General features: G+C 36.6%; 1 protein-coding gene across 2 annotated transcripts in view; it reads left to right on the plus strand.

The window, feature by feature from the left end:
• The first annotated feature begins 433 nt into the window (after nt 1–433).
• The window catches only part of LOC138056480 (uncharacterized), a 15,472-nt gene continuing 8,405 nt past the window's right edge, over nt 434–7,500 (plus strand). The window contains exon 1 of one of the 2 annotated variants that reach the window (XM_068902283.1): nt 434–535. The gene's annotated coding sequence lies outside the window, so the exon portion shown is untranslated. Of the gene's footprint in view, nt 536–5,126; nt 5,263–7,500 lie in introns of those variants that run through there. The other variant, XM_068902282.1, reaches the window with a different exon arrangement.

The following is a 7,500-nucleotide window of genomic DNA, read 5'->3' on the forward strand; positions in this document are numbered from 1 at the left end:
CTAGAAGAATTCATTTAATAAGGAACTTTGTTCAAATTTTAGTAAGTACCTTTGAAGATCATTATCAACACTTAAAATCTTAAGGTAATTCCAGTTGCGTTCTTTGAAAACGCCAGTTTTGAGTGAAGCAGGGGACAGAGGTCATTGGATGAGTCACTAACCCAAAAGAAACGAAAAATCACACCTGTAAGGCGACCAATGAGAAAGAAAACTACTAATAAAACAAATTTCTACTTTCGCGCTAAAACACATTGCATGTAGGTACTTCGAATTCTGATTACCGATCCCGCTGTTTGTGATATTATTTGTTGTTCGGATAAATCGTTGATATTCGTCGAGGATTATCGAGAGGGTATAGCATTACAAAAGCCCTCGATTAACGCAGAGACACGTGATCTATCAAAGTTAAAGAATGTTCCGCCCACATCATGATTTAAAGACTTGGGACGAAGTCGACAAGCGCTATTAATATCGTAGTTAATTCCTTCGAAAAACAAAGCACCCATTGAGAATCCCCGAGAAAAGGTGGAAACAGGTAGGTTTTTAGTAAAGGGTAGTATTATGGTTTATTATCGCACACTTTTTGTTTAGTGATCATGAAAAAACTTCCAACAAACAATTCTTGGTCCAATTCTTGATCCAATCAAAGGAAGACAAAGTGAATGAATCGCATCTCCTGGCTCCGCGAGCGCTTGTAAAAGAATAGAAAAAACAAATTCAGTTTTAAAGCAGGGCTCTATTTCCACAGGATCTTGATATTAGCAGGCAAATCAGAACTTTAAAAAAAAAGACAAAACTTTTAAGATTATACGACATGTTTCGACAGAAATTTCTGTTAGCTTCAGTTGATTAATGTACAAAACGTTAAATAAATCTTAAACTATCCTTTTAATTCTCACATTGTCACGTTTTATGTACATTCCGTTGTTACTAGCATAATTAGCACTTGTTTCTACTTATAAATTCAAGTTCTAACGCTTTGTACATTAATCAACTGAAGATGACAGAAGTTTCTGTCGAAACATGTCTTATAATCTTAAAAGTTTTGTCGTTTTCTTTAAAGGACCCCATTTGATGAAAAACTTGAACCTTGTATTTCGTGGATAATGGAATCAAAAGGTCGAGACAGCAGAAAGCAAATCGTTATCTTTAACAAGATTACGACATTTTTGAATTTCCAAGACATGTTTTGATGTTACGAACATCACCTTGAGTTCCAGAATATTTGAAAAATCGTTTGCACTATATAACAACTAGGCGAAACATTCATAAACATTTACTAAGCTCAGAACGTTGTCGTCAATCTTGCTGTGCGGATTGTTTCGAAATCCTTGATTCCGCCCCTACTAAATTTCAACTTAAACTTAAGGAGGTTATGCATATAAATCGGGAAAAGCCTAATTTAAACCAACAAGTTCATCACGTCACCTGACACTTACGCTTTAGGCTTTACATTCTTTCAAACACTTTGTAACTCACTCAAATATGTCATTTTTGTCACTTAATCATAATTAATTATGCATGTTTCGCCTAGTTGTTATATGGTCCTAACGGTCTTTCAAATATTCTGTAACTGACGATGATGTTCGTAACATCGAAACATGTCTTGGAAAGAAAAAAATTGTCGTAATCTTCTTAAAGGTAACGATTTGCTTTCTGCTGTCTCGAGCTTTTGGTCCCATTATCCACGACATAGCAGCCAGATATGAAGGACGTTTCAACCTTGAATGTATAGTGATTAAGAAGAGTAAAACCCACAATAGGATACCAATGTTCACGGATCTTCGAGTTTCGCAGTAAGAATTTGGCAAACTGTATTACCTTTCTTTGCCCTCTCTGTTGCTGGAGTTTTTAAAGAAGCTATACCACTTTTTCGTGATCTGTCAAAGTGCAGGAATGGTCCACCGTTAATGAATTCAATGGGTGTCAGTAAAGAGGTGACTAGGTTGTGTCAACAATAATGATTTCCAATGTAAAAAGGGTGGAAGAAAGGAAAAAAAATCCTGTTTTTTTGTTGTTGCCACAATTGACAAACGGTTACTGACAGTTTTATTCTACGAAGACTAGCCTGCTAGAAGGCTTCCAGAAGTTCGAGGTACATGAAGAGCATGCTTGACTGCTCGAATGCGCAGGCTAAACAAAGTCAAAAAGCTGCTGTCAGATAGGGTTTCACAGTCAGTGGTCACGCCTTGCTATAATCTAAGAGGTATTTGGTGCCAAAACTCGGTCAAAAACACCTATCGTAAACACATATAGAGACCCACACGTCAAGCACAAAGAGCTTATCTGCCCAGCTGTTTACATAAGTAACCTGGAGTAGGTAAATCAATTCGATCTTTGACCCAACAAATAAATCACTAGAAGAATTCATTTAATAAGGAAATTGGTCAAATTTTAGTAAGTACCTTTGAAGATCATTATTAACACTTACAATCTTAAGTTATTTCCAGTTGAGTTCTTTGAAAACGCCAGTTTTGAGTGAGGCAGGGGACAGAGGTCAATGAATGAGTGACTAACCCAAAAGAAACGAAAAATCACACCTGTAAGGCGACCAATGAGAAAGAAAACTACTAATAAAACAAATTTCTACTTTCGCGCTAAAACACATTGCATGTAGGTACTTCGAATTCTGATTACCGATCCCGCTGTTTGTGATATTATTTGTTGTTCGGATAAATCGTTGATATTCGTCGAGGATTATCGAGAGGGTATAGCATTACAAAAGCCCTCGATTAACGCGGAGACACGTGATCTATCAAAGTTGAAGAATGTTCCGCCCACATCATGATTTAAAGACTTGGGACGAAGTCGACAAGCGCTATTAATATCGTAGTTCATTCCTTCGAAAAACAAAGCACCCATTGAGAATCCCGGAGAAAAGGTGGAAACAGGTAGGTTTTTAATAAAGGGTAGTATTATGGTTTATCGCACACTTTTTGTTTAGTGATCGTGAAAAAACTTCCAACAAACAATTCTTGGTCCAATTCTTGATCCAATCAAAGGAAGACAAAGTGAATGAATCGCATCTCCTGGCTCCGGGAGCGCTTTTAAAAGAATGGAAAAAAGAAATTCAGTTTTAAAGCAGGGCTCTATTTCCACAGGATCTTGATATTAGCAGGCAAATCAGAACTTAAAAAAAAAAAGACAAAACTTTTAAGATTATACGACATGTTTTTACAGAAATTTCTGTTAGCTTCAGTTGATTAATGTACAAAACGTTAGATAAATCTTAAACTATCCTTTTAATTCTCACATTGTCACGTTTTATGTACATTCCGTTGTTACTAGCATAATAAGCACTTGTTCCTACTTATAAATTCAAGTTCTAACGCTTTGTACATTAATCAACTGAAGATGACAGACGTTTCTGTCGAAACATGTCTTATAATCTTAAAAGTTTTGTTGTTTTCTTCAAAGGGCTCCATTTGATGAAAAACTTGAACCTTGTATTTCGTGGATAATGGAATCAAAAGGTCGAGACAGCAGAAAGCAAATCGTTATCTTTAACAAGATTACGACATTTTTGAATTTCCAAGACATGTTTTGATGTTACGAACATCACCTTGAGTTTCAGAATATTTGAAAAATCGATTGCACTATATAACAACTAGGCGAAACATTCATAAACATTTACTAAGCTCAGAACGTTGTCGTCAATCTTGCTGTGCGGATTGTTTCGAAATCCTTGATTCCGCCCCTACTAAAATTCAACTTAAACTTAAGGAGGTTATGCATATAAATCGGGAAAAGCCTAATTTAAACCAACAAGTTCATCACGTCACCTGACACTTACGCTTTAGGCTTTACATTCTTTCAAACACTTTGTAACTCACTCAAATATGTCATTTTTGTCACTTAATCATAATTAATTATGCATGTTTCGCCTAGTTGTTATATAGTCCTAACGGTCTTTCAAATATTCTGTAACTGACGATGATGTTCGTAACATCGAAACATGTCTTGGAAAGAAAAAAAATGTCGTAATCTTCTTAAAGGTAACGATTTGCTTTCTGCTGTCTCGAGCTTTTGGTCTCATTATCCACGACATAGCAGCCAGATATGAAGGACGTTTCAACCTTGTATGTATAGTGATTAAGAAGAGTAAAACCCACAATAGGATACTATAAATAATCACACCAATGTTCACGGATCTTCGAGTTTCGCAGTAAGAATTTGGCAAACTGTATTACCTTTCTTTGCCCTCTCTGTTGCTGGAGTTTTTAAAGAAGCTATACCACTTTTTCGTGATCTGTCAAAGTGCAGGAATGGTCCACCGTTAATGAATTCAATGTGTGTCAGTAAAGAGGTGACTGGGTTGTGTCAACAATATTGATTTCCAATGTAAAAAGGGTGGAAGAAAGGAAAAAAAATCCTGTTTTTTTTGTTGTTGCCACAATTGACAAACGGTTACTGACAGTTTTATTCTACGAAGACTAGCCTGCTAGAAGTCTTCCAGAAGTTCGAGGTACATGAAGAGCATGCTTGACTGCTCGAATGCGCAGGCTAAACAAAGTCAAAAAGCTGCTGTCAGATAGGGTTTCACAGTCAGTGGTCACGCCTTGCTATAATCTAAGAGGTATTTGGTGCCAAAACCCGGTCAAAAAAAACCTATCGTAAACACATATAGAGACCCACACGTCAAGCACAAAGAGCTTATCTGCCCAGCTAATTACCTAAGTAACCTGGAGTAGGTAAATCAATTCGATCTTTGACCCAACAAATAAATCACTAGAAGAATTCATTTAATAAGGAAATTGTTCAAATTTTAGTAAGTACCTTTGAAGATCATTATTAACACTTACAATCTTAAGTTATTTCCAGTTGAGTTCTTTGAAAACGCCAGTTTTGAGTGAAGCAGGGGACAGAGGTCAATGAATGAGTGATTAACCCAAAAGAAACGAAAAATCACACCTGTAAGGCGACCAATGAGAAAGAAAACTACTAATAAAACAAATTTCTACTTTCGCGCTAAAACACATTGAATGTAGGTACTTCGAATTCTGATTACCGATCCCGCTGTTTGTGATATTATTTGTTGTTCGGATAAATCGTTGATATTTGTCGAGGATTATCGAGAGGGTATAGCATTACAAAAGCCCTCGATTAACGCGGAGACACGTGATCTATCAAAGTTGAAGAATGTTCCGCCCACATCATGATTTAAAGACTTGGGACGAAGTCGACAAGCGCTATTAATATCGTAGTTCATTCCTTCGAAAAACAAAGCACCCATTGAGAATCCCGGAGAAAAGGTGGAAACAGGTAAGTTTTTAGTAAAGGGTAGTATTATGGTTTATCGCACACTTTTTGTTTAGTGATCGTGAAAAAACTTCCAACAAACAATTCTTGGTCCAATTCTTGATCCAATCAAAGGAAGACAAAGTGAATGAATCGCATCTCCTGTCTCCGGGAGCGCTTTTAAAAGAATGGAAAAAAGAAATTCAGTTTTAAAGCAGGGCTCTATTTCCACAGGATCTTGATATTAGCAGGCAAATCAGAACTTAAAAAAAAAAGACAAAACTTTTAAGATTATACGACATGTTTTTACAGAAATTTCTGTTAGCTTCAGTTGATTAATGTACAAAACGTTAGATAAATCTTAAACTATCTTTTTAATTCTCACATTGTCACGTTTTATGTACATTCCGTTGTTACTAGCATAATAAGCACTTGTTCCTACTTATAAATTCAAGTTCTAACGCTTTGTACATTAATCAACTGAAGATGACAGAAGTTTCTGTCGAAACATGTCTTATAATCTTAAAAGTTTTGTTGTTTTCTTCAAAGGGCTCCATTTGATGAAAAACTTGAACCTTGTATTTCGTGGATAATGGAATCAAAAGGTCGAGACAGCAGAAAGCAAATCGTTATCTTTAACAAGATTACGACATTTTTGAATTTCCAAGACATGTTTTGATGTTACGAACATCACCTTGAGTTCCAGAATATTTGAAAAACCGTTTGCACTATATAACAACTAGGCGAAACATTCATAAACATTTACTAAGCTCAGAACGTTGTCGTCAATCTTGCTGTGCGGATTGTTTCGAAATCCTTGATTCCGCCCCTACTAAATTTCAACTTAAACTTAAGGAGGTTATGCATATAAATCGGGAAAAGCCTAATTTAAACCAACAAGTTCATCACGTCACCTGACACTTACGCTTTAGGCTTTACATTCTTTCAAACACTTTGTAACTCACTCAAATATGTCATTTTTGTCACTTAATCATAATTAATTATGCATGTTTCGCCTAGTTGTTATATAGTCCTAACGGTCTTTCAAATATTCTGTAACTGACGATGATGTTCGTAACATCGAAACATGTCTTGGAAAGAAAAAAAATGTCGTAATCTTCTTAAAGGTAACGATTTGCTTTCTGCTGTCTCGAGCTTTTGGTCTCATTATCCACGACATAGCAGCCAGATATGAAGGACGTTTCAACCTTGTATGTATAGTGATTAAGAAGAGTAAAACCCACAATAGGATACTATAAATAATCACACCAATGTTCACGGATCTTCGAGTTTCGCAGTAAGAGTTTGGCAAACTGTATTACCTTTCTTTGCCCTCTCTGTTGCTGGAGTTTTTAAAGAAGCTATACCACTTTTTCGTGATCTGTCAAAGTGCAGGAAAGGTCCACCCTTAATTCAACGAATTCATTGGGTTTCAGTAAAGAGGTAACTGGGTTGTGTCAACAATATCGACTCCCTATGTAAATAGAGTGGAGGCATCCACGTCCCAATTCAAGGTAACTTAACCCTTAAAACCTCTGTCTTTTAGTCTTCTGGTTTCTTCTTCTGTTATCCATTATATACTGTGCATACTGTTTCTCTGTGCTCACTGTTCCTCGGTGCATAAGTTTCCTCTCTGCCTACTGTTCCTCTGTACCGTCTGTGCCCACTGTTCCTTTAAGCGTTCCTCAGTAAATAACCACTGTTCCTCTAGTACTATTTCTCAGCCCTCTGTTCTTCACTGCTTTCATGTAATGATTAACGCTTTCACTTCCAGTATATGTGTAATGATTAACGATTTCAGAGCCCAGTATATGAGAGACAAGGTGGCACACCTCAAACAGTTCGATGTAACATGAAAAGTAGGTTTAGCTGTTTACTAGATAATTTGTAACAATGTATGTTGCGTCTTTTTCATCTGAACTGGAGGGTGACACACCTCAAACAGTTTGATGTAACGTGGAAAGTAGGTTTAGCCGTTTACTAGATAATTTGTAACAATGCATGTTGCGTTTTTTCACCTGAACTGGCGGGACTTTATTGTCTTTAATCATGTTAATAGCCGATAAGAGGCCGTCCTGGCCTGTAGTAATGCTTCGAAAAGGTTGCGTTAGAATGCGTAAAGCCACCTAAGCCGGAACGGCCAAAATTCAGAGACTTTGCCGAGTGCGCTGCAAAATGTACATGTACATGTATATATTCATGTTAATTCTTATTCCAGTAAAGGACAAATCGACCCTTAAATGACGGCAAACTGTGATATAG

The sequence above is a fragment of the Montipora capricornis genome, chromosome 7, assembly GCF_036669925.1.
Source record: "Montipora capricornis isolate CH-2021 chromosome 7, ASM3666992v2, whole genome shotgun sequence".
Taxonomy (NCBI): domain Eukaryota; kingdom Metazoa; phylum Cnidaria; class Anthozoa; order Scleractinia; family Acroporidae; genus Montipora; species Montipora capricornis.